The sequence below is a fragment of the Bos indicus genome, chromosome 1 (assembly GCF_029378745.1).
Source record: "Bos indicus isolate NIAB-ARS_2022 breed Sahiwal x Tharparkar chromosome 1, NIAB-ARS_B.indTharparkar_mat_pri_1.0, whole genome shotgun sequence".
Lineage (NCBI taxonomy): Eukaryota > Metazoa > Chordata > Mammalia > Artiodactyla > Bovidae > Bos > Bos indicus.
This window is the reverse complement of record NC_091760.1, coordinates 127238838-127250916: the sequence shown is the minus strand read 5'-3', so window position 1 is coordinate 127250916 and position 12079 is coordinate 127238838. Positions and strand designations below refer to the sequence as shown.

Below are 12079 nucleotides of genomic sequence, written 5' to 3'. Positions count from 1 at the left end.
GACTTCTCATGACAAATTAAGGTTTCTGCTTCCAAAATAAATAATACATAATTCACACATAGTAGAAGTGATAAAGACCACAACATAAATCCAATTTCAAAGTGGGGGGAAAAAAGCATGTAATTGTGGTTAAAAAAAAAAACTCATCTAAAATTAACAAAGAGTCAGCAATTAACTTCATTCATTAATTTATCTACCTAGCCAACATTTACTGAACATACACTATGAGCAAAATACTAATCCAGACACTAGAGAGCTCCTGATAGATGCAACAGTAAGCATAAACCTTCAAGTGTAATTTAAATTACATAAAATTACATTAAGATAAATGTTATAAAAAGACATGTGACTATGACAGAGATCTTCATTCAATTAAAAATGAAGAAGTATGCTGCACTGGCTTTGAGTGACAGCCTATAACCTTTCAATTTAAAAATACACATTTCTAAGAATCTTTAAAACTTTTTGTCTTTTTTTCTACACTGTCTTTAATCTAAATGTTATTTGCAACATATGACTTAAACCAAGGGCCTAGAAAGTAAATAAACACAGCACGGAATGTTTCAACAGACAGCTACCTTGGCAGTACTGGCGACTGTCAAAGATTAAACCAGTCATGTGCACTGATGCATTATGCTTCATCCAGACTCAACAACTGTACACTTCTTCCTGTCACCATGTTCTCCTGTTGGTTAAAAAAATAAGTCGGATTTCTTCTTCCAGCTTCATGAGCACATTATGTCAAGCTCAAAAAGTCAATCTCAGTGACCTCACCATCTGCCATGATCTCTTGTCAGACTCAGACAATGCAACTCCCACAGATGGTCTCAAAAAGGAAGCCCCTTTCCTTTCCAATCACAACTTAGCAGCTGTGGGTACAAAGCCTTTTAAATTGGTACAACATTAATCAAAATATAAGGAGGAAAGCAAAAATAATTATGAATACATTTACTGAACTAACATCTCTTGAATCGAGATTTGCAGACTTTCTAACACTGCTGAAAAGGATGTTCCTAAAAATTAAAATTTCAGCAAAACAAGCTGAAAAGAAGACAAAGCATACTTAAATGGGAAATGGTAGTAATTTTAAATATATGCTCATGTTTCAAAGTTTGGAAAATATACACAACAATAAAACAGGTAACAAATAGCAGCTATAATTCCATCTCTGAAATCCAACTACAGAGCTGCTTTTGATGTAACTTTCTTCAGTATTCTCTCTTTTTGCACTCTAACTTTTGATAAAGGGGATTAATTAGAAGATACTTTCATAGGAAGTGACAGTATACAACTTTTTTCTTAGGTGATGAGCCTATCTAAGTGATTCACATATATTCTCTCACTCAATTCATACTGCAACTCTATCAGATAAATGTCAGTACTGTTCACATTTTACAAATGGCAAAACTAGGCTTTAAAAAGCTGAATTAATTTGCCCAGTTAACCAGCTGTGCAAACGGCAATGCCAGAATATCAACCCAGGATCTCAGCCCAGTGGACATATTCTCAACTACTATGCTACTTTATAAAATATATTTTACCTTGAAAACATGACAAAATAAGTAATTATCACAATAAATCCATATAAAGAAGGATAACTTACTTTACCAAAATAATTCTTTTCATACAGGACAAATCATACGTCATTGGGTCAAGTTTTTCCCCTTTTTTAAAGGTTCTTTCTATTTCTAAATTTCAATATGAAATCTACAATTCTTTATTCTTCTGATTAGGTAGTAAACTTCCTCCCTTTTACAGCTATATAATATTCCTTTACGTTGTGTACGCTGTAACTTATACCACCAGTCCTCTGCTGGTGGGCAATTAGATTTCCTACATTTTTATACTGGTGACAACGATCACACTGTAATGACTCGGTCCTCAGTGCCTCATCTGCTCACTTCATCAGCTTTGTGCTGAACCACTTTCCCACACCCTTCTCTCATCTACGTCCACTGGCCTTCCTGTCTGTTCCTCAAAGGCACGCTTCTCCTGTCTCTGAGCCTCTGCCTGCTGTTCTCGCTGCCTGGAGTTTTTCCCAGGTATTAAGAGAAGACTCTTGAGAGTCCCTTGAACTGCAAGGAAATCCAACCAATCCATTCTGAAGGAGATCAGCCCTGGGATTTCTTTGGAAAGAATGATGCTAAAGCTGAAACTCCAGTACTCTGACCACCTCATGCGAAGAGTTGATTCATTGGAAAAGACTCTGATGCTGGGAGGGATTGGGGGCAGGAGGAGGATGGGACAACAGAGGATGAGATGGCATCACCGACTCGACGGACGTTGAGTCTGAGTGAACTCCAGGAGTTGGTGATGGACAGGGAGGCCTGGCGTGCTGCGATTCATGGGGTCGCAAAAGGCGGACACGACTGAGCGACCAAACTGAATTGAATTGAAGTCTCCTTCCTTCAGATCTCTCAAATGTCACTTTCTCTGGGCAACTGTAATTCTCCCACTACAGAGACTGGGTTAGGGGTCTCTACTTAATAATGCTCCCCTACTTTCTCCTTTCCAAGGACACATCTGGTTGTCATTATCTATTTATTTGTGTGATAATCAGATTGTGGGCCATCTCTACAACTAAAGGGTGAATCACATGAGGGCAGGGACCCTCTGTCTTTTCACTTATCATACATCCAGTGTCTGACACCTGGTTGGAACCCAAGAAATATTTGTTTTGTGTTTGCTTTTTAAGTAATATTCTACCCAGTGCTCTGTGGTGATCTAAATGGGAATGAAATCTAAAAAAGAGAGGAGATACACACACACACACACACACACACACACACACACACGGCTGATTCACTTTGCTGTACAGCAGAAAACAACACAACATTGTAAAGCAACTATACACCAATAAAAATTAACAATAAAAGAATAGTAAGTTTCAAAAAAGTAATATTCATTAAATTATGTACTTGGTATTTTATTTATTTTCATGCTTATAAAAATTGATAATCTCATTTAGTATGATCTGGCAGCAGAAAATGGGAAGACACAAATGCTCAGCGTGTTCACACATCCAGAAGAGCAGAATGTTGGTCACTCTCCTATCATGAAGTGTTTTGGGGTTGGCATTATACCTGTGTTCACTAATTCCAAAAAATGCTATGGGAAAAGTTTTTATAATAGAATGTATTTAATTTCACTGGTGTTGAAGGTGAAAAGAACAGTAGCCAAGAGGGAAATTTAAAAAGAATTATTTACTAAAAGCTGCTCTTCTAAGGAACCATCAACATCTTACACTTTAAACAAAAAAAAGATAATTGTTTTAATGCTCATTATTCACTTTTTAAACTGGGGTATGGTTGCGTTACAATGTTGTGTTAGTCTCCTCTGCACAACAAAGTGAACCAGCTATATGTACACACACATCTTTCCCTCTTGGACCTCCCTCACAACCCGCATCATTGCTCATTCTTTTAATTGAAAAAAAAAAATTCTGTCTGGGTGTACATAAGCTTTTACCCAGGACTCTCCACAACGGTAAAAACTAGTTAACACTACAAGCAATCAATAACAACTTTTAACAGCTTCTACGTAAGTGCAGGGAAATACTGAATAGTGTTATCTGAGCACTACTCATTTGGTTCACTTATTCAACAAATACTGACAGCCTGCTGCATGTCAAACAATAGGCTGAGCATTAAAGATGCTTCAAGAAACAGTGACAGTCTCTGCCTTCATGGAGCCTACATTTTAACTCTAAAGGCAGACATTCAGCAATGAACTCCCCAATTAACTATGTGATGACAACATACTATAAGCAGTGCTACAGACGCAAAGCTACAAAGGAAGCATGAACCCTAAGGGTCTGGAACCCTGGTGGTTTTAGGGAAGATTCCTCTGAGGAAGTTTGAACTAAGCTCAACAGACAAATGGAACAAACCAATGGCAGAGAAGGGGACTCACAGGCAGAGGGTGCAAACATTACCGGAAAATGCTCAGAGGAAGAAAAACACATGGCTAGTTCAAGGAGCTGAAGGAAGACCTACGTGCCTGAAAACAAAGGGCAAGACGGAACAAGATGGAGAGATACGGCTGGAAGCCCAATCATGCAGGATATTACTTTTTATTTCCTTTTTAATTAAATTAGTGGGAGGCCAGACTTCCATGGTGGTTAAGAATTCACCTGCCAATGCTGGGGACACGGGGTCAACCCCTGGTCTGGGAGGGTCCCAAATCCTGCAGAGCAACTAAGCATGTGTTCCGCAACAAGAGAAGCCACTGCAGTGAAAAGCCTGTGCACTAGAACTGAAGAGTGGCCCCCGCTCACAGCAACTAGAGAAAGCCAAGCAGAGCAACAAAGACCCAGCGCAGGCTAAAATAAATAAACACAAACATAAATTAATGGAAGCCTTGGGAAAATTGTAAGAGCTAAAACATCTGAACCAGGGATATTATGTTACATTTACTAAAGATTAAGTAAAAATTATGTGCTTTCTAATTTTTATAAACCGGCAATATCACATACGACAATCTGTAATTCTTTGGAAACCGAAATACTCATTTCTTGACTACGCCTGGTAAGCATATATTCATCATCCACAATTCAATTATCTAACAAGCACCTTATTCTGCTGGAGTAAAACTCAAAGTTCAGAAAGAAGCAAAAAAAAGCCCACTGCTCTCAAATTAGCTTTTACGAACCTAGTAACTCAAGGACATAGGCCTTGCTTCACCTGCTTGATTTTATTTAACATAAAATTCCTACGAAATTTACTTATCTCAATTTTCAGGCTTCAAGCCAACTATACTCGGTAGAAAGGATGCACGTAACAGGCACAAATGGGCTAGGCCTATAGACAAGTACATTAAGTAACTGACAGCTGGCAGATTAATAGTAAGGAAAAGTAGACATATTATTACATTTTGACAAGTAAATTCACTGAAACAAAATCCCTTCCTCATTCCCTGGCAAAACTGAATTAATGATATGTTCTTATCTGGAAGCTTGTAAGCTTCCACAATAAAACCGAAGGGATACTTTTGTTTCAAATATTTTCACAGGTAACATTTATTATTTGTTCTTAATTACTGAAAACAGAAGTCTAAGAAAACTTATTTCTGCCCTGTCCAAAGAAGCAACATCAGAGATTACCCAAATTTAGAACAACATCACGTTTCAAGATCCTGCCAAAAATCTAATAGAAAGGCTCTTTAATCAAGTGGTGTACTAGCCAAATTTTAAAACGTTATTCAGTTTATGCACAATGACTGCATGGATTAGATCCATGTTACCAATATGCTCTTTAGCAAAGCCCTGTTTTCAGATAACTGTAGCTCCAGATAAGTAATACAACTGTTAATATGTATCCTTAACTTGATACATCACAATAGGCTAGATAAGGTTTTAAAACATCATTTGGGAATTCATGTAATTTACATATACAGTATTGTACAAAAAACTATTTCAGCATAAAACGTTCAACTCACCCAAGAGACCAGTAAGAAAAGAAAAATGGAGCCAAACAAAAAGAAGCAACTGGTGAAGAAAACAGCACAGTTTCTAAACTTTTTTAAGTTTTTCTTACGTGTATTTGTGCTGATTCCCCTAAAAAACACAATGTTTTTTCCTAAATGTTTACCAATCCCATTTTACTTTATCTTTTGGCCATGACATGGCATGATCTTAGTTCCTCAACCTACTGGCATTAGGGTGAGCCCTAACCCAATATGACTCTTGTTCTTAAAAGAGAAAAGATAAAAGACACAACAGGAAGTTGGCCAGATGAAGAGAGAGGTAAAGACTGGATGCATGCTGCCACAGTTAGAAATGTCCGGGAGACCAGAAGCTGAAAAAGGCAAGGAAGGCGCCTTCCTTTGGCATCAGAGGGAGGGTGGTCCCGCTACCACCTCGACATCTAGTGTGCAGAACAGTGAGAGAATCAATTCCTGTTGCTATAAGCCACCCAGTGTGAGGCACTTTTTTATGGCAGCCCTAAAAAACTAATAGGTTTTACGCGTTTACCAGTGTAGTCATTCCTAGAATTTTTGTTTGGTTGGTTTTAGGGATTTTTTAATCTGATTTTTATTCTGGCTCTCCGTATCATCCAAGCTTTTTGTACATATGGATTTCTTTTGATTAATTTTATATAGCACGATATAACTGAATTTTCTCTAAAAAAAAAAAAAAAATTTTGTTTTTTGTTGGCTGCACCCAGCTTAGTTGCACTATGTGGGATCTAGTTCCCTGACCCCAACCCCCTGCACTGGGAGCACAGAGGAACCCTGCAGATCCCCTGCATTAACCACCGGACCACGAGGGAAGTCCCTGAATTCTCTTCTGTCTGTAGTAGTTTTTCAGTTGACTCTTCTGGGTTTTTCAGATATACAACCATATGAAAATAGGGACTGTTTCAAGTCTGCACAACAACAGAATAAGCCATCGCTCTCTCAGAGTAGAAATCTCTCCCTCAACTTCCCACACAGATATAAAATAAACAAGGAGAATAAATGAAACCACAACAGAACCCATGCCTCAACCTTAACATTACCAGAAGACAGAGATCACAAAAATATTCAAATTACCTATAAGTAGAGGGAAAAAAGGAATAAATTCCATAAGAAATCCAACTGCCTACCTTCTGCAAGCCTGTGGATGCAGAGAGTGAGTAAGAGTGAGTAAGAGGAGGTGAAAAAGAATCCATGAAAAACAGCACACTCGACCAGGCGACTTAGAGGAAGCACAAACAAAATGACCCCAAGGAAGAGTAAAACAGTAAAAGCAAACATAGTGAACACAAGTTAGGACTTGATAGTTCATAGCCCTAGTGATGTGGAAGTATCTAGAAACTTCTGGATCAACTGCGGTACCCTCTGAGAAACCGCTTCTGGAGGAGTATTAGGTATATAGATGCAAAAGAAGAGATGGTATCTCTTGGAGACAAGGAAATGAGTGGAAAGACGGGAGTAACAGGCAGGAAATTAAGGACCCTGCAGAAAAGAAATGGAAACACATACCAAGCCTTTCTCTACCCTTCTTCCTGATCAACACCACAAGTTCCTACAAGATACTGAGAAGGAAAGGGAAGAGTGACAGAACTCTCAAACAAGGAACTCTATCCACAAAGCGCAGACACCACTACACACCAAGTGCTAGAAGAAGTCAGCAAAACACAAATGAAAGCTTTCGTGTCAATGGTTTCTCCCTACAAATCAACTATGAAGTTGGAAAAAACTGTAACATCCATCTACTTTTGAATTCAGTTCAGTTCAGTTCAGTCGCTCAGTCGTGGCCAACTCTTTGCAAACCCATGGAGTGCAGCACGCCAGGCTTTCCTGTCTGTTACCAACTCCCAGAGCTTGCTCAAACTCACATCCATCGAGTCAGTGATGCCATTCAACCATCTCATCCTCTGTCGTCCCCCCTTCTCCTCCTGCCTTCAATTTTTCCCAGCATCAGGGACTTTTCCAAGGAGTCAATTCTTTGCATCAGGTGGCCAAAGTATTGGAGTTCCAGCTTCAGCATCAGTCCTTCCAGTAAATATTCAGGACTGATTTCCTTTAGGATGGACTGGTTGAATCTCCTTGCTGTCCAAGAGACTCTCAACAGTCTTCTTCAACACCACACTTCATATCAGCTTTCTTTATAGTCTAACTCTCGCATCTATATGTGACTACTAGAAAACCATACCTTTGACTAGACGGACCTTGGTCGGCAAAGTAATGTGTCTGCTTTTTAATATGCTGTCTAGGTTGGCCATAGCTTTTCTTTCAAGGAGCAAGCGTCTTTTAATTTCATGCCTGCAGTCACCATCTGCAGTGATTTCAGAGCCCCCAAAAATAAAGTCTGTAATTGTCTTCATTGTTTCCCCATCTATTTGCCATGAAGTGATGGGACTGGATGCCATGATCTTCATTTTCTGAATGCTGAGTTTTAAGCCAGCTTTTTTCACTCTCCTCTTTCCCTTTCTTCAAGAGGCTCTTTAGTTCTTTGCTTTCTGCCATAAGGGTGGTGACATCTGCATATCTGAGGTTATTGATCAAAAAAGATTTTACAGATGTTAAAAAGAAAGCCCCTAAGTCAGAAATAAAAAAAAAAAGTATCAAAATAGACAAAACCAAAGATAGGGATGTGATGAAGTTCATGGTAAATATCATTAACACTGCTGTATATTATATATGCAAGTTGTCAAGAGAGTAAATCCTAAGACTTCTCATCACAAGGAAAAGTACTTTAAAAAATCTTTTTTATATTTCCTTAACATTGTATCTATATGAGATGATGGATGACTATATAAGACTAAACTTACTGTGGTAATCATTTCGTGATGTATGTAAGTCAAACCATTTTGCTGTGTACCTTAAACTTATATAGCAGTGTATGTTAATTACATCTCAATAAAACTGGAATAAAAAAATGGCAAAGATATTAAATACAGTTGACTGTAGTAAACTGCAGGAAAAATCATCTCATAAAATCATTGAAAAATGAAAGCTAAATTATATGGCACACGGAGGGGAACAGATTTTAATGAAAACTAATAAAGGATGTTGAAGGTAAGGAGAAAAACAATAAAGAGAATAAAAATGAAATTAAGAAACAAAATAATCAGAGAGAAATTGGCTGACGAGATGACAGGCAAAAGTGACAGAACATCACTGGTGTCCCTGACGAAGAAACTCAAAGCAATGAATTAGCACTAGAACTATGAAACAAGAAAACTTCCCAGAAATAAAAGACCCGAATCTACATGTTTAAAAGGCCTACCAGATACTTAGGAAAACTGACCCAGAATGAGCAACTATAACACATATCCTTGTAATATTGTTTAAAGGAAAAAAGAAACAAAACACTCTGGTGCATTCAGACAAAAAGATAATCTAGAAAGGCAAGGGAAGGAGACCATACCAAACGACTCAAAGACAATCTACAAAGCAAGAAAACTATTTTCAAGAAATGTGAAGAAAATAAAATGTGAACCAAGGATATTATATCCTGCCAAACCGTACTTCAAGTTCCAGGGACATCAAAAAACAACTTTGGGGATAAGCTCCTTGATACTGGTCTTGGCAATCATTTTTTTCAACCTGATGCCAAAAGCAAAGGCAACAGAAGCAAATATAAACAAGTGTGACTACACCAGACTAAAAGCTTTACAAAGCAAAGGAAATCATCATTTTGCAAATCATTTATCTGGTAAGTTAGTATCTAAAATACATAAAGAACACACACAATTCAGGGACTTTCCCGGCGGTCCAATGGTTAAGAATCTGCCTTGCAATGCCCAGGGCACAGGTTCGATCCCCGGTCAGGGAATTAAGACTCCCACGTGCCTCAGAGCAACTAAGCCCACGTGTCACAACCAGAAAGACTGTGTGCTGCAACGAGATCCTCATGATGCAACAAAGACCCCGACTGCCGCAACTAAGACTGCACAGAACCAAATTAAAAAAAAAGAACTCATACAATAGCAAAAAAAAAAAAAAAAATCCAAGTAACCAGATTAAAAAACGGGCAAAGAAGACACACAAACGATCAAGAGGTATACAAAAAGTTGCTCAACAATACCAGACATCAAGGGAATGCAAATCAAAACCAAAACGAGGTTATCACCTCACACCTGTTACAACAACCTACTATCTAAGTGTTGGCAAGGATGTAGAGAAAAAAGAACCCTCGTGTACTGTTGATGGGAATGTAAATTGGTGCAGTCCCTATGGAAAACGGCATGAAGGTTCCTCAAAAAAATTAAAAATAGAACTACCATATGATCAGCAATTCCACTTCTGGGTATGTGTCTGAAGGTAGCAAAATAACTCTCTCGAAGAGATATCTGCACCCCCATGTTCACTGCAGCATTATTTATAACAACCAAGACGTGGAAACAAACTAAGGGGACACTGAGGAATGAACGGAGAAATAAAATCTGGCACAGACACAATGGAATATCATTCAACCATAAAAAAGAAAGAACTCCCATCATTTGCAATAACACAGATGCACTGTCAGAGTATTATCCTAAGCAAAATAAATCAAACAGAGAAAGACATATACTGTACGATCTCACTTAGGTCTCGAATCTTAAAAAAAAACTGGACTCATAGAAAAAGAGAGCAGATTAATGGCTGCTGGAGGACAGTGGGAAGGGGAAACTGGATGAAGGTGGTCAAAGGCACAAACTTCTAGTTATAAGACAAATAAGTTCAGGGATATAATGTACCGCATGGTGACTACACTTAACACTCTTTGCGTATCTGAAATCTGCTTAAAAGAGTACATCTTAAAGTCATCACAAGAATTACATGCTTTTACTTCTATGAACTGATAAACTGATATGTGGTTGTCATTTTGCAACATAAACTTGTATATTGTGCACCATTACACTCACACAATGTTATATGTCAATTCGGATCATGAACGTTCAGTCGCTCAGCCGTGTCCAACTTTTCGTGACCCCATGGACCACAGCACGCCAGGCTTCCCTGTCAATTACCAACTCCCGGAGTCTACTCACACTCATCTCCATTGAGTTGGTGACGCCATCCAATCATCGCATCCTCTGTCATTCCCTTCTCCTCCTGCCTTCAATCCTTCCCAGCATCAGGGTCTTTTCAAATGAGTCAGCTCTTCATATCAGGTGGCCAAAGTATTGCAGTTTCAGCTTCAACATCAGTCCTTCCAATGAACACTCAGGATACATCCTTTAGGATGTACTGCTTGGATCTCCTTGCAGTCCAAGAGACTCTAAAGAGTCTTCTCCAACAACACATTTCAAAAGCATCAATTCTGCGGTGCTCATCTTTCATTATAGTCCAACTCTCATATCCATACATGACGACTAGAAAAACCATAGCCTTGACGAGATGGACCTTTGTTGGCAAAGTAGTGTCTCTGTTTTTTAATATGCTATCTAGGTTGGTCATAACTTTCCTTCCAAGGAGCAAGTGTCTTTTACCTTCATGGCTTCAGTCATCACCTGCAGTGATTTTGGAGCCAAAAAAAATAAAGTCTCTCACTGTTTCCCCATCTATTTGCCACGAAGTGATGGGACCGGATGCCATGATCTTAGTTTTCTGAATGCTGAGTTTTAAGCTGGTTTTTTCACTCTCCTCTTTCCCTTTCATCAAGAGGCTCTTTAGTTCTTCTTTGTTTTCTGCTATAAGGGTGGTGTCATCTGCATATGTGACATTATTGACATTTCTCCCGGCAATCTTGATTCTAGTTTGTTCTTCATCCAGCCCAGCATTTCGCATGATGTACTCTGCATGTAAGTTAAATAAGCAGGGTGACAATATACGGCCTTGACATACTCCTTTCCTGATTTGGAACCAGTCTGTTGTTTCATGTCCAGTCCTAACTGTTGCTTCTTGACCTGCATACAGATTTCTCAGGAGGCAGGTCAGGTGGTCTGGTACTCCCATCTCTTTCAGAATTTTCCACAGTTTGTTGTGATCCACAAAGTCAAAGGCCTTGGCATAGTCAATAAAGCAAAGGTAGATTTTTTTTCTGGAACTCTCTTGCTTTTTTTATGATCCAGCAGATGTTAGCAATTTCATCTCTGGTTCCTCTGCCTTTTCTAAATCCAGCTTGAACATCTGGAAGTTCACAGTTCACGTACTGTTGAAGCCTGGCTTCGAGAATTTTGAGCATTACTTTGCTAGCGTGTGAGATGAATGCCACTGTGTAGTAGATTTAACATTCTTTGACATTTCCTTCTTTTGGGATTGGAATGAAAACTGACCTTTTCCAGTCCTGTGGCCACTGCTGAGTTTTCCAGATTTGGTGGCATATTGAGTGCAGCACTTTCACAGCATCATCTTTCAGGATTTGGAATAGCTCAACTGGAATTCCATCACCTCCACTATCTTTGTTCATAGTGATGCTTTCTAAGGCCCACTTGACTTCACATTACAGGATGTCTGGCTCTAGGTCAGTGATCACACCATCGTGATTATCTGGGTCGTGAAGTTCTTTTTTTATACAGTTCTTCTGTGTATCCTTGCCACCTCTTCTTAATATCTTCTCCTTCTGCTAGGTCCATACCATTTCTGTCCTTTATTGAGCCCATCTTTGCATGAAATGTTCCCTTGGTATCTCTGATTTTATTGAAGAGATCTCTAGTCTTTTGCATTC

General features: G+C 38.8%; 1 protein-coding gene across 8 annotated transcripts in view; it reads right to left on the bottom strand.

The window, feature by feature from the left end:
* Nucleotides 1-12079, bottom strand: part of TFDP2 (transcription factor Dp-2) — a 206409-nt gene that overhangs the window by 152246 nt on the left and 42084 nt on the right. Inside the window, exon 1 of one of the 8 annotated variants that reach the window (XM_070793785.1) lies at nucleotides 579-685. The exons of the other annotated variants lie outside the window; for them this stretch is intronic. The gene's annotated coding sequence lies outside the window, so the exon portion shown is untranslated. Of the gene's footprint in view, nucleotides 1-578; nucleotides 686-12079 lie in introns of those variants that run through there. 8 annotated transcript variants of the gene reach the window in all.